Source organism: Phyllostomus discolor, chromosome 10 (assembly GCF_004126475.2).
Source record: "Phyllostomus discolor isolate MPI-MPIP mPhyDis1 chromosome 10, mPhyDis1.pri.v3, whole genome shotgun sequence".
Classification (NCBI taxonomy): domain Eukaryota; kingdom Metazoa; phylum Chordata; class Mammalia; order Chiroptera; family Phyllostomidae; genus Phyllostomus; species Phyllostomus discolor.
This window is the reverse complement of record NC_040912.2, coordinates 67,808,799-67,832,647: the sequence shown is the minus strand read 5'-3', so window position 1 is coordinate 67,832,647 and position 23,849 is coordinate 67,808,799. Positions and strand designations below refer to the sequence as shown.

The window sequence follows — 23,849 nt, the reverse complement described above, 5'->3', positions numbered from 1 at the left end:
TTATGATGTTTTCCATACTTTTATTTTTTATAAATTCATATTTTCATATATTAGATATTTTATTTATAGCAGTTATTACATAAGTGATATTTCCTTCAGAAAAAAAAGAAAGTAGATGCATGTCAGGATAGTATACATTATGTTGTGGCAACAAACAAACCCCAAAGTTAGGTATCATATCATAATAACACAATGAGCATCCATGAGAAATTTATATTTCATTGGCATAAAGGATGTTTGGTGTCTGCAACACTCCAGGGCCACTACTCTACAGTGATGACTCAGTGACCCAAGTCAAGCCAACTTTATGCCCCTGCCTTCTCCACTAGAATCTTTCAGTTCACCACAGCAGGGCAGAGAGAAAGGGGCTCCCCTGGTCCTGCCCAGATGTGTACACACATCTACACCAATCACAATTCACTGGGGAAACTGTTATGATGTCCGACTAGCTCAGGCTTTTGGAATGTCTGCTTTCATCACTACTCAACAAGGAGAAATAGGGAACAAACTGTTTCAGAAGATTTCCAGGCCACATAGAGAAGTGGGTTCTCTGTGTGGAAAATTTAAAAAGGACTTTAAGTAAGGCAAATTTGAAATTCCCCTGGAAGTCACCCACAGATGTTGATTTATATTTTTTCTTATTAAAATAAACAACATTAACATTTTGCTTTTCCAAGCAGTGTAATCAACTGACAAGGAAGCTAGGGTTCTGAAATTTAAGCTGAAATTGGTCAGCTGTGACCTTAAAGTATGACATATTATCTAACTTTTCTGTGCCACCATTCCACCAACCAAATAACAGTAATAATAATAAATCAGTAATCATTTATATTTCCCTAACATATGTTATTACATATGGATGAGGGGCTTCCATGGCTGCATGATAATAACCAAAGTATTATCAGAAGTATTTTCAATCCTCAGCTACCTTCCCAAGACAGGAAATCCATAGTTCATACAAAATGCACTGTCATACTTTCCTGGGCTATGCTATATGTCAGAATCATTTTATTCCATTCTTAAGAAAGAATTAACTTTGAATAAAAAGCACATTAAACATTTCTTATATTAAATACATGCATGGGTAGAGATGTCTCTGCTTTTAAATAACTATTAAAATTTTCTGGCCACTTATTTCAGTTTTATTGTATTTTCAGTTACAAATGAGTTCTCCTCTTAAACATTCATATAAATTTCCAGAATAGATGAAAGTAGAAGACATGAGCCATTTGCTACTGAGAGAAGTAATATTACAATTAAGATTTTATCACCCTCTCAGCACCTAGAATAATTCCGGCATATGAGATTCTATATTTTTTAAAAAAATAGTAAATTATTGAAGGAAATTTTCTATATTTCTTGTCACACTTTTGGGATGTTGGCATTTTTTGAGCTGTTACTTATCAATGACTTCTTAGAGTTATGTTAAAAGCAGAAATTATCTTTAAAAATGTACATAGCTAGGCAATCCAGTAAAAAAATCATATTTTTAAAAACTGCTTTGCATGTAGTTTTATTCTAGTAATATCTATTATTTCAAATAGCATGTAGAATTAACAAAAGACTTTTATAATTACTGCATTATATTGTATTCAGTTAAATTATTATAATTAATTAAAATTCTATGTATCATGTATCGCTAGAAAAAATATAGCAGCCAGACTAAAGGCATTCTGTGGCTTATTCCTAATTCCCACAAAATATTCCATGGAAAAAAATTCTTCCATTTCAGTTGGTGTGTGTTTAATCTAAGAAGATCTGCAAACTTTGTGATTGTTAGTCTAAAGCTTGTATTGTAAATGTTTTTGTCAAACTGTCCTTTTTGAAAACAAGCAATGTAACAAGCAATTGTTTTTCAATGTATTTCTGCACCTTTAATAAGTCATCTTTGTATCCCTCAAAATGTCAATCACGGCATAGGTAACCATAAGTTAAAATTTTAAATACTGCATACATACTTTTAAAATCATTTTTTAAAATTAAAATTATATAAGTATATGTATATACTATGTACATAGGGAAGAGGTAAACTAACACTTTTGTTTGCCTTAAATGTTAAGTTTTGGTACTTCCTATGTTCACTCATAAACAGTGATCTAGTATATCTTATGCATCATTCTGTTTCCTCCAAAAGTATACAGTTTAATTAAGAAAGGATGACAAAAAAGCTATTAAGCAATAATTTAACTGCTTTAATGGGGGTTATTTTACATGTGCAGTGAGAGCATATGAAGAGACCCACCTCAGCTGGTTGACTGCAGCACAGAATGCATTATTGAGGACATCACACCTTTTCAATTAAAAGTGAAAGTATACATAGGTTTTCTAGCTAAATGGATTGCATAAAAGCATTACCAATAGACAGAACAGTGTATGCAAAGTCATGAAAATATGATGGAATATCCTAAGTTCCTAGAATATACACCATTTAAAATAATAGTACAAAGTAAATATATGGACTTTCATTATTACAAATAAAGACAAGACTTAGAGAGTTTAAGAATCTAAGTGGTAGAACAAAAAATAAACTTACGTTTGTCTGACATGATACTATACATCCTTTTTTAATGGGAGTGGAATCACACATATGCAAAATTTTTAAAATATCTTTAAAAATTCTAATATATAGGAATATATATATAGGAAAACTACTAGTACAATATTGACAGAATTTGGAAAATCAATTAGAATATGTGTTAGTAAACTAGTCAAGGGCTGAGATAATCAAATTTTAATAATCTTAATCACAGACTTTTTCTGGCTATGAAACCTTAAGCCCACCATACTTCTAGTGTTTGCCTTCTCTGGGTGCATTTTTCATGCATAAAATTAATGAATAAGTTATAATATTCTAAGACAAATACTTTACCTACATATTATAATTTTATTTTGAAATTAAATCTAAACCCTATATATCTCTAATCCTTCTAAAAATTCTCAAAAAGGCAAAGTTAACTCTTATAGTAGCGAAGTGACCTGTTTAAAATCACACAACTAATGTATGGCTGATCCAGAATTTGAACCCAGTTTTTCAGACTTCAATTTCAGCACTTTCTACAATACCACATCTAATGCTAAACAAAACATCTAGTTCTAGTCTGAAAACACCTTAACTTCAACAGAAGTCAAAACGTTAACAGACATTGTGTCCTAGAAGATGCACACTATACAGCCTGTTTCCTACACAAGGCAAAAAACTTGAGTTAAGATTCTGCCAGTAAAATATCAGAACAGCTGAGCAAAAATAAAAAATTCAGTGAGTCATCTAAATGCTTTAAAAGAGACAATATGCATGTCGAAATTAGAAGAAAATTCCTTATGGATGAATTTTTAATGCTGTCATTTTAGCATCCAGTTGAAATAAAACTGATAGAGCTTAAAGTTTTTCATTATTCTTGTAAGGTAAAATTAACTAATGAATTAAAATAAAAAGATTCAACAGGTGAAGGCTAACACTCAGTATTATAATTCAGTTCAATATTTCAAAGAGACTGAGTCCTAGTCTAGGAATTCCAATATTATGACAAAATATACATATGAATATGTACATTCATACATAATATATGTTATAGATTACTTTACACTTATATTTTATATTTAAATGCTTTCATTTTCTTTTTATATAACAAGATAATTCTTTTAAAAATAACAATAAGAGGATACCAAATACCATTGAGTGAATATACATTTATACTTTTAATAAGGCAAAGAAAACCTGAAACAAGTTCCTCTGAAGTGCCAAAAGGTTCTTACTGTGATTTCCTTATTGTAACAGGGTTTTAACTCAGTGTAAGCAGGACCTCCCTTCGCCTAACAGCTAAAGCCTTTCTTCTGATAACTGGAATGCATCTATAATTCAATGGAATTTCAAGAAGAAAGAGCAGAATATAGATAAAAAATAGTCATTGGGAGTTTCTGTTTGATACTTTTAAAAATATTTTGTTGCTTGAGACACAAGAAAAGAACACTGAATGTGAATGTACTTCTACTTAATAGAACTACATCAAGGGCGTAGCAGTTTACGTGCTTCATCGGGATTGTACGACAAAAAACCAACCTTGTTTTAAGCCAAATATACAACTCATATTTCAATAAGAAATGTTTGCTATGACAATTAACTTTCCTTATAGGATTATTTTTCCCTTAAAGCCTTACATATCTTATTTTGATTAAATGAATATGACTTGTTTCCTTTTGTAGGTCATGCTCGCCTTAATTGGGGGCAGAAAGGGGTTATTTCATAATGTTCAGAAATAATTTCATGATCATTACAACACCCACACGAACAGAATTAATTCATTTATAAACTTGAGCTTCGTCAGAAAAATGCTGTTAACTGGCTTTTCAAATGCTAGCAAATGGTTCATTCGCTTGAACTGTAATATTATGATGACAGTTCATGTAATGTAATGGAGAACCATATCTTTTTATCTATGTGAAAATAATGCAGTCTCTGATGAATTTAGGATTTCTGGCAGTTCAGTTATCAAGCCCTGGTATGAATTTATGTAGAATATTGAAAAGGCATATCTTCATTGTTAGGGTACATTTAAACTGACAAGGAATGGAACTGAACAATGATTCTGAAAAAAGACTTTGTATGGTACGTAATCAACATTGTGCCACACAGCAATTATAAATAGGAAATTAAAAAGAATCTTAATTTCCAAGTATATTCTGATTAAGACTTCCTCAGTTAATAACTCCTTAATAAGCTGTTATTTTTAATAGTGTTTTGAGGAAAAATTTAACTATCTTACTTATTTCTTCAAAAAAAGATGTTCCACAAAAACAAACAATATTTACAGAAATAATATATGCCACAGTCTAAGAGACTTTACAGATTTTAATTCAGAGACTGTGGAATATTCATTAAACAACAACAACAAACAAGACCATGTATTATTGCCCACATTCAGGTTCCTGGCACTGGGTCAACTGCTGGGCATGAAGCAAGTGACTTATTTTCAAAAGAAAGTTCAGAACGCTGTGGACAAAAAGAGGCTGCACACTAAACCTGACATGCTCAGGGGAGGCTTGTGTGGCCTCCTTACAACTCAGAGACCTAAAGCAACCACACGGGATGGTCTGAAATTAAAACTTTTAAACTAAAAGCAGTTCATGGCAGGTAGTTGTATACTAGGCTAGAATCTCCCCAGACAAAAGTCAGTCTCTGTGGTAGTTGAGCTTGTCTATTGTCCTTTGTCTCTATGATAACATACCTTTGGAACTTCAAGGTAATTCCTTTACTCCAAACGCCTCTGGCAAAAACCACCTCAGAAGGGAGACCACAGTTCCCCTCATTGTCATTGTTATTTTATGTATTTGTTTGTTTGTGTGTTTGTTTATTTATAATTATTGTTCAAGTACAATTGTCTCTATTTTCACCTGACCTGGGCTCCCCAGCACAACCCATCCCCACCTCCCACTATTGTTATTATCTTAATTGTTCACTGTTAATATCTAGTATCCACCTATGTAAAAGAAGTATGTATCTATCATTGTAGTTTTTATCCAGTCCCAGAGGTTTCCCTGCTTTGCTTTCTCCTGTTCCCTAATTAATCACCAGTGGATTTCATGTAACTCCCTTATGCCTCCTATTTGTAATGTATACAGAATAAGGGGCAAAATTGTCATTGCCTGGAGCATTTTCTCAATCCTTCGAAGTTTTGTTTCCTGGAAATCATTGTCAATTTGGCTCAAATAGACTCACAACAATTCTTACAGGTCTGGATGTTTCTTACATTGACACACAGTGTGTGAGATGATTACAAGGCATATGATGTGATATGGTAAGTTCCTTTACCAGGATGGGCCAATGACTCCATAAATAATGAGAAGAGCTATTATTTTGACCTGACTAAATGAGAACTGGGGAAGCTCATCAGAACAAATATTATCAGACTTACATTTTAAAGGACTATTAAAATACAGTAGAGAGTGAAAAGGGAGAGGCACACTCAAACAGAAGAAATACAACATATAAAGGTACAGAAATACCAAAGGGCAAACTGTGTTGGGAAAAGTGCTTTAATATTTAGAAGACTTGAGTTACCCATTAAAGATTCTAAATTTTATTTGACAAGCAATGTATGATCTTTAAAGAAAGTCTCTTAATTAAGACCAAAGTATGTATTAAGAAGCTGAACTTGTTAGCAATTTGAAAGATGAAATTGATATAAGCCAAGGCAGAGAAAAAGGTATATGGAGGAATTGAAGTAATTTGACAAAGAAGTATTATCATTATATGGATAAGTGCCATAAATTACATTTAATTCAAATATAGGTAATATAATTTCAGGCTAAAATAGGTAAGTTTCTCTTCTGGATAGATAAAATAAGGTAAAACTTATTGGGAAAAGGTAATATTAAGCAACTTTTAAAAACACTTTCAACAAAATTATTCTACTTATGCTACTGACTTTTGAAAACACAAATAAGCTAGTAGTAGGATAAAATATTTTAATTGTTTATAATTCTGAGCTTGTTAACTATCTAGAAAATATAAAATTATAGACTATAAAATTACTGTCTATATTTAATTTTATGTGATTTCAATCTTTCTGAAAAAATCATAATAGAGACAGAAAAAATTCAGTCATTTAATTTGAATGATACTGCCTCAATTCTTCAATCGTAGATAGGAAAACTTGTCAGTGAATTTCCTCTGGTATTTTTCTGAGCTCATATTTGACTCTAAAGGGATGCAGAACTTCACCCCAATACATTGTCATTGGCTTGATTATCTTGACCTGGTTATCAAAAACAGCAAGGATAGGAGAAGCTCTGAAAATGAAGTTGAAGTTATACTTTTTGAAGAGACATTTACATTTGTAAGGGAAATCTCTGTATCAGAAAGAGAAAGATGACTAAAAACTCTAAAACCTCTTATCAATGGAGAAGGCAAGCACTAAATCTGCATAAAAACCATACATTTGCCTAATGTGCTTTGCCTGAAAACTTCCATAACTGACTCTTCCTCCTCCCTGAAAAATGTTTAAAAGATTTCATTTATTCACTTATTTATTTATTTATTTACTTACTTACTTTTAGATTGAGAGGAAGAGAGGGAGAGAGAGAGAGGGAGAAAGAAATATAAATGTGAGAGAGAAACATAAATGTGAGAGAGAAAAATCCACTGGTTGCCTCTTGCATGTGTCCTGACAGGGGCTGAACCTCTAAGCCAGGTGTGTGCCCTGACCAGAAATGAACTGGCAACCCCTCCTCCCAACCAGACAATGCCCAACTGAGCCACCTTGGTCAGGGCACCTCATCTATATTTTTAATTTTATTTTTTAATTACAGTTGGCTTTTAAAATTATTTTATATTAGTATCAGTGTAAGCAGGGCATTTAGACAATTATACAATTACAAAGTGATCCTCCCAATAACTCAAGTACCCACCGGGCACCATGTATAGTTATTACAATATTACTGACTACAGTTCTTATCCTAAACTTTACATTCTCATAACTATTTTGTAAGTGCAAATTGGTATTTCTTAAAGTCCCCCAAACCTCTTCCCTTCTGGCAACATTAGTTTGTTCTTTAAAATCTATGAGTCTGTTTTGTTTTGTTTGTTTATTTTGTTCTTTAGATTCCATATATGACAAAAGAAGGAAAAAGAGACAATGGGTTAAAAACAGTCTATTTAATAACTGGTGTTGCAAAAATTGGGCAGACTCATGCCAAGAAAATGAAACTGGATGGCCTTCTTACACCGCATACAAGAATAAACACAAAATGGATTAAAGATTTAAATGTAAGACTCAAAACCATAAATCTCCCAGAAGAAAACATAGGTAGTACAATCTCTGACATTTCTCTTAGCAATGTTGTTTTTGATATATGTCCCCAGGCAAGGAAAACAAAATAAAACCAAAAAATAAATGGGACTACATCATACTAAAAACTTCTTGCATCACAAAGGAAATCACCAACAAAATGAAAAGACAACCTACTGAATGGAATAAGACATTCACCAATGACACATTGGACAAGATGTTAATATTAAACACTTACAAAGAACTCATACAACTCAATACCAAAAATAATAAAAAAAATCCAATTTAAAAAATGAGCAGAGAGTCTGGATAGACATTTCTCCCAAGAGAACATGCAGTTGGCCAAGAGATATATGAAAAGATGTTCAAAGTCACTAATCATCAGGTAAATGTAAATTAAAACCACAATGAGATATCACTCACACCTGTCAGAGTAGTATCTTTAATAAATCAACATACAACAATTGTGGGCAAGGATGTGGACAAAAGGGAACCTTGTGGTACTGTTGATGGGAATGCAGACTGGTGCAGCCACTGTGGAAGGCAGTATGGAGTTTCCTCAAAAATTAAAAGTGCAACTGCCTTATGTCCCAGCTATTCCACTTCTGGAAGTTTATCCAAAGAAGCTCAAAATACTAATTTGAAAAGACAAATGTACCCTTATGTTCAATGCAGCATTCTTTACAATAGCTGAGAAATGGAAGCAACCCAAGTGCCAATAGACAAGTAGATAAAGTATACTGGTACATATATACAATGGAATATTACTTGGTCATAAAAAGAATAAAATTCTAGCATTTGTGACAACATGGATGAACCTAAAGGGTATTATGTTAAGTGAGATTTAGACAATATCTTCTCTTTTTAGCTGGAGAAGTAGGTTAAGGTGATGCCTTGGACCATTTCAGAGAGTTAGTTTTTATGAATATCTCCTATGTATAGAGGATTATTAAACATGTTATTACATTTCTGTTTATTTTTCTCTCATCAATCTGTCTATTACAGGGGTATCTCAGTCATGAACCTAGAGGTAATATTTATTTTACTTTTCTTATAATATCCACACAGATAAAAAAATTAACAGAAAAATTAAAGAGAATGATAGCCAAACAGGTTTTTTTTTTAAACATATAGACATTTTAATTTTGTCTACTGCCTAATTTATTCACAGGCCTAAATGTTCAGATTATTAAGATATTAGATGTTTAAAGCTTAAAGTGTTCATATTCATGACCACTTTCTTCTTGGTGTGGCGATAACTCTTGATCACATCATAAAACTATGGAAGGCCTCTCCTTACAGTAGCATAGATAGGCCAGAAGAACAATTAAGTTCATTGTTACCACTTTCAAAAATAAAAAAAGCAAACTCAAAGCTAAGTCCATTCTTAGAATGAATTAAAAAGATTTTCATATTTGCATATGAATCACTTTTTACAAAAGAGTTTCCTGCTTTTAAAAAGGAGATGATATATGTATACTGGCTTTTCTGGTTTGAAATGTGGTATGTAGAAATGAGAGCAGAGCCCAGGAGGAGTTTCTGATCTCTAACTACCAAAAATGTCAGGTTTTTGTATTTTTCTGCCTTCTTTATGGAAGAAAATGGAAGTAAATTAATCTTACATTAAAAAATTCTAATACTAGATCAGAGGAAAGCAAAAATAAGATGAAACACTTCCAGTATAGAAATAATCTTTAAAAGATTTGAGCAAATTACATTCCCATTTTATGAAGGAAGAAAGTACTAGAGCATTGGCAAGTAATAGGAAAATTCTAATAGGACTGAGGCACAAGTCACTGAAAGCTATCATTTTCCAAAGAATATTCTATGAAGTTACAGGATCTCTGAAGGGAAATGAAGCTAAGGCCACCAATGTGAAGTAAAACTTGATAAAAAGAGTTCAACTGACAGACTTCTAACTTTGGTGCAAAAAGTCCAGGTTCATAAAGACTTGTAGTTGAAAGGCTGGTGGCAGCTATTCCATTCTGGAGACAGAGCAGAGAGCTTTGAACCTGGAGTATCTGACAGCACTAAATTTAGTAGTCCTGTTCCTCTGTGGAAAAAGACACCTTTTAGGAAAGAAGTTTATCAGTGAAACAGAAAGACAGATTTCTCAGCACAGTTTTGACTATTCAAGCTATTTAAACCAAAGTTCCAGAATATAATTTAAAAAATGCAAAACAAATGAGTTGTTATAAAATGGGTCTACAATTTAATAAGTTGAAAATTATTTAAAATTTTATGATATTTTCTAGATCTAAGAAGATGTTTTCATCATAAGAATTAAAATGAAAATGAAATACTGAAAAAATAGTTCATGTATATATAGAAGTAAATACTTTTGCAAAAATAAAATAAATTCGATTAAAAACTAATCATTATTTATCACAGAGTAGAATAATAAGAGTGATATTAAGCAAGAGTTTGTAAGAAAATTCCACATTTTCCCTTTTCAGATCAATTGGCTTATAGCAATCCTAGAAGTATAAGAGAAGTAAGAAGATGTGGGGTCAAGAAGAATAAGGAGAAACTACATTAGATTTAATACCTTGGACACTGGAGAATCCTTAACAAAACAAATACTTCAAGAAATAAATATGGTAAATAACTCTTATCAAATTACCCTAAATCCCAAGAAAATTTCCACCATATAGTTTCTACATTATCTCTAACACAACAGCATCTTTTTGAGGAAAGAATACATAATGAACCAAACCAACAAATAAACAAAAACACATATTCTCTGATATGTAGAAGGCTTCTCTTTAATGTCATGCAAGAGTGACCACTTTCCTTGAATAACCTATTCCTATGGAAGTCCTTCCAGCACACATTCCTACTCTAAGGAGATAATCTTGTTGAGCCACTCATGAAGATTTTCTGGAATAAAAGGCAAACAGCAAAAATTAAACTATTAGAATTACTGGCATAATGCTTGCTTTCAGGACAACCTTGATTAAATAAATTAACCTGGTTCCTAATTAGACATTTATTCATTTATTCATTCACTCTTTCATTTTGTGAATTGTGACTATTTTCCATCCCCAAGCTCTTGGTAGTAAACAGAGAAACATTATAATGGACAGGGCCCCTTGTTTTCCAGGGGCTCACATTCAATGGGAGAAATGGGCAAGTGAATACATTATGACATTTCATATATCCTGTATTAAAAACAGAAAGAAAAAACAGAAAAATACAATACTGAAAAGTATTTTTTTTAAATTTAGGTCCTACCAATTTTCTCACTTCACAAGTGAACTACAGCTAGCTCCAGTTCAGATTACTCACAAATATTTTAGGGTGGGTCATATTATTTTCCTTCATAAGAAATAGGTTTCATTGATCTTTATAGCCCATTTGCTGGGAAAAATCCAGAGGAGCACTCCTTCCCTCATTCCCCCACTGAGCCTCAATCATGAATCCTGTCAGTCTAAGTTCTTTGCAAGGGTTCTCTGCCTAGACATTTGTTTAGAACATCTAAGCAATCTCCCAGCCAAAGGAATCCATTAGCTATTTTTTGTATTGATTTGTTTCTAGGCTGGACCAGTCCTGAAAAGTGCCAGCAGATTAGCAGCTGCAAAGTATGTATACAGGATTAAAACTAAGGCAGGGCCACCAAGGTAGATTAGATACTGCTTACAATTTCCTGTCCTTTGCTATGGGGCCTGTCCCAGTGGGATGTGTATAGAACACTTACTTCTTTGTTGAAGTCATAAGTGGTCACATGGCTTGCTTTAGCCAATGCAAGGTAGGTAGAGGTGATATGTGCCTCCAACAGACAGAAAATGTAAGAGGCAGCTTGTGGTTTGGCATTCTCTTTGCCATCATTTGTGACATAGACCTGCCCCAGATAAAGGCTGCCTCATCTTGATGAGTCCCAGAATGAAGATCATAAGAAATGAAGCTTCAGCAGGCTTTTGAGAGACATGTAACACCAGGGAGAAATAAACCTTTGTCGAGAGCCTGTGGTTGTTCAGACAACATAAACATAAGACATTACTATCTGAAGTAATATAATTGCTCCGTTTCAGCACTGTCAACATTTCCCAGTGTTGTTACCTTTCCTAATTAAAAAAACAAGAAAATTCATTTCAGAATAAGAGGTACACCTAAATAGAAGTCCTGTAACTAAGAATATAAAGAAGAGGCACAAAGAGACTAGTAGGAAGGGTGGAGATGCAGATAGGCAGGTCCTACATGCACATGTGGCTATTAAAATTCCAGAGGTATTTCTCAGCTGCAGAGGTGTCCCCTGAGTGAAGAGCCCCATCCCCACATTAGGTCCCCCAGCCCAGGGTTCCAGTACAAGGAAGAGAAGTCACCATGACTCTTGGTTGAAAAGATCAGTGAAAGTTGTGGTTGAGTGTGACAAAATTCTGTTGGTGTCCCATGACTTCCTTTTTTTAATGCTCATCCATGGATACTTTTACTGATTTCAGAGAGAGAGGAAGAAAAACAGAAAGAAATGATGTGAGGGAGAAATATCAATCAGTAGGATAGACTGGCTTTTGTGTGTGCCTGACCAGGATTTGAACCCACAATCTTTTGGTGTATGGGACTACATTCCAACCATCTGAGCCACCCAGCTGGGGCCCATGCAGTTTCTCTTAAACAGCCCAAGCACACTGGGATTCATTTCCTCTGAGTTATAGCATTGGGGCAGCACCTCAAAAGACACCAGGGACATACAGGGAGCAACTGAATTATTTGGCAAAGAGGTGAGAGCTGGTGAGGCAGCTTTCTACAAGATATAAGTGCTGGCAGAGGTCATTATTCCTTTGCTGAACCCTGCCCCCCCCCCCCCCATACAAAGCAGCCAGTCAGTGCCATATCTGAGTCCATAAACTTGGCTCACACTGTTTTTGCTCCATTATGGTAATATCCTGAGGATCAGCCCCACCCAGTTTTTGGGCCCACTCAAGCTGTTTCCAGTGTCTTTTCCATGTGAATGGTCTGTCTTGGCTCATACTGTAGACTTTCCTCAAAACTCTCAAACAAGCAGCATCAAGCCTCTACATAGCTCATGCCTCTTGACAAGTGGCCCTATGCCTAGCACTAGCAGCAGCCTGTCTCAGTTTATGGATTAGCCTCTGCTGGGAAACTCCAAGCCCAATGCAAGTAGCAGCCATCAGCAGATGTGAGCAGGGCAAAGGCAGTGGATCAGAGCAAAGCAAAAACATTGGCTGAACTTGTCCTGTACCTCTCAGGAGACCTCAGAGCCAGCAAACCTGGTGGAGAGCCTCAGACCACAATGAAGCACTACTCAACCAATTCCATGACCAACACAATCAAGGGGTGGACTCACCCCTAGGTACCTTAGCCCCACCAAAGTGAGTTCTACTCTACAGGGTCAGCCCTGCATAGAAGATCCTCCACAGTAGTTGTTGCCAGTCCTCCAAGCCTACTGATGTGGGGGTAAATCCATCCCATTGACACGTCAACAGCAATCAAGATTCAACTACAGCATGAGGGTACACAGCCCAAAGTCGGGGGGAGTGCACATGGAGCACACAACTTGAGTGATCAGAGAAGCTGCACCACTGGGCCTTATAGGACCCCTACCATATAAGCCCAGTCTACCAAGACTAGAATACGAAGCAGCTATACTTAATTTATAGAAACAAACAGAGGGAGGCAGCCAAAATGAAGAGACAAAGACACATCCCAGATGAAAAAAACATAACAGAATTCATAAAAAAATATAAGACAAAATGGAGCCAAGCAATCTACCAGGTGCATAGTTCAAAACTGGTTATAGCCCTGGCTGGCGTAGCTCAGTGGATTGAGTGCCGGCTGGGAACCAAAGTGTCCCAGGTTCGATTCCCAGCCAGGGTACATTTCTGGGTTGCAGGCCATAACCCCCAGCAACCGCACATTGATGTTTCTCTCTCTCTCTATCTCTCTCCCTTCCCTCTCTAAAAATAAATAAATAAAATATTTTTAAAAAACTGGTTATAAGCTCAATGAACTTAGTAGATGAACTTAGTGAGAACTTCAACACAAAGATATGAAGCATAAAGGTGAGGCTAAAAACACAAAAAAGAACCAGTCAGAAATGAAAATAATTAACTAAAATTTACAGGGAATCAGGAAGGGAATAGAGGAAGCAGAAGATCAAATCAGAAATTTGGAAGACAAAGTGACAGAAAACACCCAATCAGAGCAACAAAAAGAAAAAAAGAATCCAAAAAAATGAGGATAGTTTCAGAAGACTCTTGGACAACTTTAAGTGTACCAACATTCACATCATGGGGGTGCCAGAAGGAGAAGAGAGAGAACAAGAAATTGAAAACCAATTAAAAAAATAATAACAAAAAACTCCAGTACCTGGTAAAAGAAGTAGACATACAAGTCCAGGAAGAACAGAAAATCCCAAAGAACAAGATCTTGAAGAGACCCACACCAAGAGACATTATAATTTAAAAGCCAAAAGACAAAGAGAAAGAAGACAAGAAAAAAGTAGTTAGTTACCTACAAGGGAGTTTCCATAAGGCTATCAGCTGACTTCTTAACAGAAACTTTGTAGGCCAAGAATGGATTGTTATAAAATATTCAAAGTGATGAAAAGTAAGGATCTACAATCAAGATTACTCTCCCTAGCAAAGCTATTATTTAGAATAGGAGGAGAGATAAAGGGCTTCCCAGACAGAAAAAGCTAAAGGAGTTAACTGCCACCATATCAATACTATAAGAAATGTTAAAAAGTTTTCTTTAGGAAAAAGAATAAGAAAAACAAGATAAAAATATTAATAATAAAATGTCAATAACTACATATCTATGAACAATGACTTTAAATGCAAATAGATTAAGTGCTCCAATCAAAAAACATAAGGTGGCTGAATGAATAACAAAATAAGACCCTTACATAAGCTGTCTATAAGAGACTAACTTCAGGTTGAAAGATACAACAGCGTGAAAGTAAAGGAATGAAAAAAGTATTTCATAAAAATGAAAACAGAAAAAAACTGGGATAGCAATTCTTATACTATACAAAATAGACTTTAAAACAAAAGCTATAACAAGAAGCAAAGACGTACCCAGCTATTCTACTTCTGGGTACTTATTTGAAGAAACTGAAAACACTAAATTAAAAAAATATGTATACATCCATATGTGAATTGCTGCATTATATAAAATAGCCAAAATATGGAGCAACCTAAACTCCCATCAATAGATTAATGAATAAGGAAGAGCTGTACATATATATAATGGAATATAAATCAGCAACAACATGGATGGACATAGAGGGTATGGTGCTGAGTGAAACAAGCCAGACAGAGAAAGACAAATGCTGATGGTTTCACTGATAGAATCTAAAAAACAAAATAAATGAACAAACAGAAATAGACTCACAGATACAGAAAATGTTTTGGCGGTTATCTGATGGATAAGTAGTTGGTGGGTGGGAGAAAAAGGTTAAGGGTTTGAGAAGTACTATTGGTAGTTACAGAATTGTCATGGGGATGTAAATTATAGCATAAAGAATATAGTCAACAATATTGTAATAACTATATATGGTATCAGATGGGTAGTAGATTTATAGGATGATCACTTTGTGAGTTATAGAAATGTCTAATCATGGGACTCTATACCTGAAACTAATATAATACTGTATATCAACAGTAATTTAAAAAAAATATTTAGAAAAAAAATGTTTGGAATACAACAATGCTTTGTATATTAATATTTACAATGAATATTACTATTCTGATTTGCTATTTTATTTGCCAAGATATCTATAGTTTCTATAGGTAATACATGTAATTTTGCATCTATCTGAACTCAGTTCTAATCTATTAGAAATTCCTATTGAGTCAACATTCATGATGTATCCAGAATTCAAGTAAATCAAGATTTTGCATTCAAAATCTTGCAGCAACTTCCCATTTTTCTTAGAATAAACACTGGGTTCCATAATAGGCAAAGATACCCTCCAGGGTCTTCATAGGGCCTCACTGTCCAGCCCCTCCCTTACCTCCTCTCTGCTGTTCTCCTCATGATCACCCCACTCCATGCAAACTCTGCTTTGCTCCTTTTAAACACCCCAGGAAAAGCTTTGTTCTTTTTTTCCTTTTTCTAAATATATTTTATTGATTATGCTATTATAGTTGTCCCATCCCCCCCCTTTATTACCCTCTGCCCTGCACACCCCCCCCACCCACATTCTCCCACTTTAGTTCATGTCCATGAGTTCTTTATCTCTACATTTCCTATACTATTCTTAACCTCCCCCTGTCTATTTTCTATATACCATTTATGCTACTTATTCTTTGTACCTTTTCCCCCTCTCTCCCCCTCCCATTCTCCTGTTGATAACCTTTCACATGCTCTCCATTTCTGTGGTTTTGTTCCTGTTCTAGTTGTTTGCTTAGTTTGTTTTTATTTTTGTTTTAGGTGTGGTTGTCATTAACTGTGAGTTTGCTGTCATTTTAATCTTTATGTTTTTTATCTTCTTTTTCTTAGATAAATCCCTTGAGCACTTCTTATAATAAGGGCTTGGTGATGATGAACTTTGACTTGACCTTGTCTGAGAAGGACTTTGTCTGCCCTTCCATTCTGAATGAAAGCTTTGCTGGATAGAGTAATCTTGGATGTAGGTCCTTACCTTTCATGACTTGGAATACTTCTTTCCAGCCCCTGCTTGCCTGTAAGATCTCTTTTGAGAAATCAGCTGACAGTCTTATGGAAACTTCTTTGTAGGTAATCGTGTCCTTTACTCTTGCTGCTTCTAAGATTCTCTCCTTACCTTTAATCTTGGCTAATGTAATTATGATGTGCCTTGGTGTGTTCCTCCTTGGGTCCAAATTCTTTGGAACTCTCTGAGCTTCCTGAATTTCCTGGAAGTCTATTTCCTTTGCCAGATTGGGGAAGTTCTCCTTCATTATTTGTTCAAGTTAAGTTTTCATTTTGTTGCTCTTCCTCTTCTCCTTCTGGTACCCCTATAATTAGGATGTTGTAACATTTAAAGATGTTCTGGAGGTTCCTAAGCTTCTCCTCATTTTTTGAATTCTTGTTTCTTCAATCTGTTCTGGTGAATGTTCCTTTCTTCCTTCTGGTCCACACTGTTGATTGAGTCCCAGTTTCCCTGACCATTATTGGTTCCCTGTACATTTTCCTTTATTTCACTTAGCATAGCCTTCATTTTTTTTTATCTAATTTGAGACCAAATTCAACCAATTCTGTGCATCCTGATTACCAATGTGTTAAACTGTACATCTGATAGATTGGTTATTTTTTTGTCACTTAGTTGTTTTTTTTCTGGAGCTTTGACCTGTTTTTTCATTTGGGCCATTTTTTTTTTCTCAGCGCACCTGTTACATAGTAAAGGGGCGGAGCCTTAGGTGTTCACTAGGGCAGGGCAACCCACATCACTGTGTTGTGATGCTGTATGTGGGAGAGGGGTCCAAGTCAGAACAATGGCATTTGCTGTGCTTCCTGTCAGTTTTCAGTCACTTTCCCTGTAACCCACAATTAAATTGGGTCCTTCTGGTGCAGATTCTCTGGTGGGTGGGCCTGTGTACATTTTAACACCCTGTGGGTCTCTCCAACAAACTCTCCTGTGAGGTTGAGAGTTTCTCCTACTGCTGCCTCAGTGCCTACCAGTGTTTTCATTCAGAGGTTTGAGGCTTTATTTCTCCATGCTGGGACCCTGGGTTGCAAGGTCCCTCTGGCTCCCCAGCTGTTCCTCCTGGAACAGTTCATTATCTGCATGCAAATGTGGGACAGCCCGCTCCACCAGTCGCTGCCTCACCAATCTGCCAGCCTTGCCTTGCCTGCCCCAGTCCTCCAGCCACAGCTTTGCTGCAAGTCTTCTCCACTCAGCTGCCTGTCTCCACCCTTCCTACCAGTCTGGATGAGTGTTCTTTAACTCCTTGGTTGTTGGACTTACATACACTTCAATTTTCTGTCAGTTCTGGTTGTTTCTTGTTTTTAAATTTTTGTTGTCCTTCTTTTGGTTGTGTGAGGCAGCACAGTGTGTCTACCTAGGTCTCCATTTTAGTCGGAAGTTTCTGCTTTGTTCTTGAGTCTTTGCTTTGGCTGCTCCCTCTGTCTGGAATGTTCTTCCAGGAAGCATACTGCATTGCAAAATTCCTCATTGCCTTTTCATCCAAATGTCACCTTATTAATACAGCAAACAGAGCATCCTTATTAAAGTTGTAATTCTCCTCCTGACCCTACCCAGATGCACGTGGCACTCATGACTCCCCCACTCTTGTCTGCATTTTTTTAAGTTTTCCACAGAACTTAACACCTTTTAACACACTATATGATTTGCTTATAAAGCATGTTTATTATTATCTTCTACTTGCTATAAAAATGTAAGCTTCCTGAGGGTTAGATACCTTGTTTGGTTCACTGATTTCAAGCAATGAGAGTAGTGCTTGATAACTGATAAATAGGTGGCAGATAAATATTGGTAGCTGAGTGAGCCAACACAAAACTGAGCATACTGTTAAAGTTTCCTTTTAATAAACAAAACCCTTATTTAGCAATTAACTATGCCATCATAGAAAATTAACTTCTAGTAAATAAGATAAAAAATAATAGTAAATAAAGCCCAAATGATGAGGCATAAAGACAGAATGAGGGATTTCATATTCAGGCAAGATTCTACATTTGGATAAAGGAAGGTCAATTACTTCAAGCTAATGAGGAAATCACACTCTTAGAAGCCCTGAGACTGTAGCACTGTTTAGATCTATACTTTAATATTTAATTTCATATATTTCCTGAAGGAAGCTGATTAATAATTGCAACTAGGGAAGCATATACTTTAAAAGACTGACCTCTGCAAGCTGTTGTTTTTTGAAGATTAAAATAGTGTCTTTTTTCTTATAATGCAAGTCACTGGTGTGACATCCTTCTAACTTCACTGAGCTGAAAATAAATTGAGGCAAAATATGAAAGGTAACTAATTAGCCACATGCTTTGCGAGTTTGTTTTTTTTTTGTGGGGGGGACAACAACAAAGTGGTGTGGTAGACATTTAGATAATTTAAGTTGATCCTAATAAAATATTAATTTGAAATTATCATGCTCTTCAAAATTCCCTTTTATTTTAAGTAATTTACTTCAACCCTCAATATATTGTCAAATCTCAAAGTCTAGATAATATACATTTATCAAAGAAGAAGGACCAAGGTCATGAACCCGACATCATGCCATCTGTACTGCGGCAGTCCCTCAACACACTGGTGTGTCCACTCAGTAGCTCCAGTTTGGGAAATGTTTGGGAAATGAGCAGCTGCAGGTTACCACAGAGAGCACAGTCTTTTAAAGACAATGAATAGCTGAAATCTGATGAGGTAGACATGTTTCAGGAGAAACACAATGCATTCTTTAATTCAGTTCTGTCCTTCGTCTGCCATAAAATCCTTCTGTGTCTTCATTAGAGACTTCTTCCCTTTTCTATCTTTAAATTATTAATGGAAACAAGTAATTCCAAACCAAGAGATTTGGAATATAGTCAAATTTCCTATAAACATATTAATATTATTAATAAAACTGAAAATGACAAAGAAAAATTAGAAAAATGGATGCTAATGTAAATTTAAGTATTGTGTAAAGAGAGCTTATGTACACTAGGGAAGGCTAAATTTGTAAATTTTATTAATAAAAAGCTATAAAATATTCTTAAACTTAGAATCAGACTTCCACTGGCAGAGAAAATTAACTTTTAGAATAAAAAAGATAATTGGCCATTTCCATGTTTATTGAGTCACTTTAAACAGATTTTAAAAATGTAAGCTAAGGATATCTAATCGGTTTATTTCAATGTAGTAGTTTGTCTTTCATACAAAAAAAAAAATGTGAACTGTCAAGAAATAACCTGAAACCCAAGAAACTTACACTAAAAATAAAAACTCTCTCCTCTATTTTTAACTAGTAATTAGAATTTTCAACACTAATAAGAAAAGTTGTCTCTGGATGTGAAAGAAGAATCTGAAAAGCAAAATATAATTATTAAAAGCTGAGGAATCCTCAGCCTTTACATTCTGGAAGTGTCTTTTCCTGGAGCCATGTGAGACAAAAAATCCAAAGCTGAAAGGCTTTGGAGCAAATGAACTTTAACACAGCACTATAATCTGGGACCAGTGACAGTGGAAGATGAGTAGTGTGTTCAGACATGTAGACTTGACATTCTTGGTGATGGCTTGCCTGACTGAGCTAGTATCAAATAAAACAACTATCCCAGACCTGTTTACACTTTGGCAACAAAGGCCCTAGAGGAACTTAAGCTGTTAGAGCAGATATTTGTCAAGATTGATATAGCCCTTCCCTGGCCACCTTGACAGGACAATAATACTGAAAGATTTACCTATTAACATTGTATCCTCATTGCTACTTTTTCCTTTTGAAAATGTTTATGAAATTAATTGATCACTGCTTTCTGTAACTAATTAAAACTGCAAGCTGAGTCTCCAGTCTTCTGAGAACCATACCCATAACTATTTAGTAATTAGAATGACACTACCAAAATTTTGCAAGGAAACCTCTCCCCCCACTATTAAGTGAGTTTAACCATGGAAACCATGCAAGTTCTCATTGGGAGGAAAGCCTCTTTAAATAATCTGAGTTTTTTTAAATTATGCATGTCCTATGTAAAACTGAACCCTATATTATTTTATTAACTAATGTCACCCCAATAAATTAACAAAAAGGAAACATTTTATTTCATCCATATCTCCTTTTTTGTGTACTTTTTATGTTACTGTTTATCTTCTAAATTTATTGATTCATGCGAATACTTAGGTTCCTATGTCCTTGAGAAGTAAATTGAAAAAATCTCAACCATATTTAGTCTCCAAATTACATGTACTCACCCCAAAATAAAACAAATAAAATTATGCATGTCCTAACATTTCCCATATAGGCAATTTCTCCTCAACACCTACTTTAGAACAATTATTAAAACTTCAGGATGGTAGTGATGAGATATTGCAATAATGAAAATGTCATAAGAGAAAAAAACATCAGTCTTAAAATTATTTGTCAGCTCTATCCCATCAAAGTAGCTATACAGACCCTCTTTGTCTTTTTTCAGAGGAAACAGAGGAGCAGCCATTATGTTCAGCCTGAGCACAATAGGAAAACCCCTGCTGCCTTGATTCTTTTGGTTCACTTTGCTTGAAGCCACAAGAAATAAACCTGGCAGCGTGGTATCAGACACACTTGGGTTTGAATCCTAAATGCTGTTATTTATGATTGACCTTAAAAATAGCCCTTTACTTACACAAATCCCAGATTTCTCACCAGCAGCAAATATATGATAACCACCTTGTAAATTTGCTAAGTCGGTAGGAGATAATGTATTATAAATTCATAGCACTATGCTTGATATATAACATGCATTCAGTAACTGTTGACCTACACTGTCTTAGAAATTGTAATAATGTCTTGCAGTTATACACCACATTTTGAATTCTTAAAGTGCTTTCAAACATACTATCTCATTAACTTCTCAGAAGAAAAAAAGAAGGAAGGGAGGGAGGGAGAGACAGATGAGGTCAACAACTCTAGTCCCATAATTTAATTTAACAGTTGAGGAAACATGACCAAAATGTTGGTTGCTACCCAAGGTCACAGAGTCATGACAATGATTAGATTTGGGAAGTAATTTGGTCCAATCTGTTCTTTTAACAAATGAATAAACAAAAATTTAGAGAACTTCAAGTTAAAACCAAACTGGTTTGCATTTTTCTAGGACAGCTGTCTTCTAACTACTTCCCACTGTTTTCATACAAGTAGGGCTCCAGCTGGAGCAAGGGTGGCCCCAGACAGTGGAGTTACTCCACTGAGAGCTTGGGAAGAAATATTTACCTATTCTGTAGTAGTGCAGAGCTTCTTCCAAAATATCAAACCCTGATTGCTTTCCATACACATACAAAGACTCTATTACAGGCCCTAAGAGGTCAAAAGTTATTTTATAAATAACCCCCCACACAGACACTTTTATACAAAATAGTAATAAGTTGTTAGGTAAATATGGTACTCAGAACCTCTTACAACCACATCAAATTTATAACAAACTACAAAATGACCATAATATAGAATGCCTGAAACCTAGCTGAATATGAGTCCTAAAACTAAGGGTATGAGGAAGCCACATCGATACAGGTAGAAGGGACAGAGACACGGATGGGCTGGTCTCACACTGCCTTGAATTTCCCTTAAAGAGCAAGGGAGACTTAGCTTCAAATCAGAACCCTCAGTCCAGGGTTAGTGCTGGGAAAAGAAGTCCCCACAATTTCTGGTTGTAAAAACCAGTAGGGATTGTGGCTGAATGAGATAGAAGCTTTTGGAGCCCTAGCCATTCATTCCTTTTAAGGGGCCCACACATGGAATTACTCAGACTCACTCATTCTGAGCTCCAGCATTGGGGCAGCAGCTTGAAAGCCATCAGAGACATAAGGAAGGAACTGAATTGCTTGCTTTCAGAGTAAGAACTGGTGAGGCAGCTTTCTATAAGACATAGTGCTGGCAGAAGTCATTGTTCCCTTGCTGAGCCCTCCCCCTCACAGAGAAGGCAGCTAATGCCATATCTGAGTATCTATCAACCTGGCCATCCTTGTTGACACTGACCTGGTGATTCCTTGAACCCTGCCCCACCTAACTTGCAGACCAACTCAAGCCCTTCCCAGTAGCTTTTCCACACAAATGTCCTATCTTGTCTCATGCTATGGACTTTTTAAAAATCTTTTAGACAAGCACCATCTGGCCTTCTACTGCTTGCTAATTGGCCCCAGGCCTCGCACTAGAGGAAGCAAGCCCACATTCATAGCTTGGCTTCTCCTGCGCACCTGCAAGCCCAGCACAAGTAGTAGCCCTCTGCATATCACTCTGTAGCTCATACCAAATGGCCCTGGTCAGGGCACAGCTGGTGGTCTCTTAGGAGGGCCCAGAGTCAGTGCACCTGGTGAAAAGCTTCAGACCACACCAGATTACAGCCCAGCCACCTCCATGAATGACAAACCCAAGGGGTGGACTTGGTAGGCACCAAAGCCCCACTAAAGGGAGTTCTACTCTGTATGATTGGCCCCTGCACAGTGGTTCCTTCACTGTAGTCTCAGCTGGTCCTCGCAGCTAATCAGCCTGGGGCATCAATCCCTTCCAGGGATGCCAACAGCAATCAAGACTCAACTACAATAGTACAATACACACAGCACACACAGAAGGTGCACCTGGAGTGCCCAGCTTGGCTGACCAGGGAGGCTGCATGACAGGGCCCTATAGGACACCTACTATATAAGGCCACTCTACCAAGTCTGGGAGACATAGCAGTGCTACCTAATACATAGAAAAAAAAAAAACAGGGAAATAGCCAAAATTAGGAGAAAGGTCCCAAATGAAAGAATAGGAGAAATCTCCAAAAGAAGAAATAAATGAAATGAAAGCAAGCAAACTATCACATATAGAATTCAAAACAATGGTTATAAGGATGCTCAAGAACTTAGTGAGAACTTCAACAACATAAAAAAGGAAGTGAAGTGCTCAGTTTGGTAGTACATATGGTAAAATTGGAAGAATACAGAGAAGATTAGTATGACCCCTGCCCAAGGATGACAAGCAAATTTGTGAAGTGTTCCATATTTTTATACATCTCCAAAAAGGACGTACAGATAGCTCATATACATATAAGAAAATGCTCAATGTCACTAATGATCAGAGAGATGCAAATTAAAACTACAATGAGGTATTACTTCACACCTGTCAAAATGACTACCATCAATAAATGAATGAGTGCTGGTGAGGATGTGGAGAAAAGGGAACCTTCATACACTGATGGTGGGAATGCAGACTGGTGCAGCCACTGTGGAAAACAGTATGCAGTTTCCTCAAAAAATTAAAGAAGGAATTGCTGTTAGACCCAGCAATCTCACTTCTGGAAATATATCTGAAGAATCCCAAAACAGCAACCAGAAAGAATATATGCACCCCTATGTTCATAGCACCATTGTTTACAACAGCCAAGATATGGAAACAGCCCAAGTGACCATCAGTAGATGAATGGATTAAAAAAGATGTACATTTACACAATGGAGTACTACACAGCTTTAAGAAAAAA

General features: G+C 35.8%; 1 protein-coding gene and 1 non-coding gene across 2 annotated transcripts in view; one reads left to right on the top strand and one right to left on the bottom strand.

Annotated features, from left to right (window-relative positions):
* KCND2 (potassium voltage-gated channel subfamily D member 2) overlaps positions 1–23,849 on the bottom strand; it is a 526,794-nt gene that overhangs the window by 390,481 nt on the left and 112,464 nt on the right. The gene's annotated exons all lie outside the window — the stretch shown is intronic.
* On the top strand, positions 23,272–23,378 carry LOC114508311. Its single transcript, XR_003685541.1, has one exon. It is a non-coding gene; the product is annotated as a U6 spliceosomal RNA (small nuclear RNA).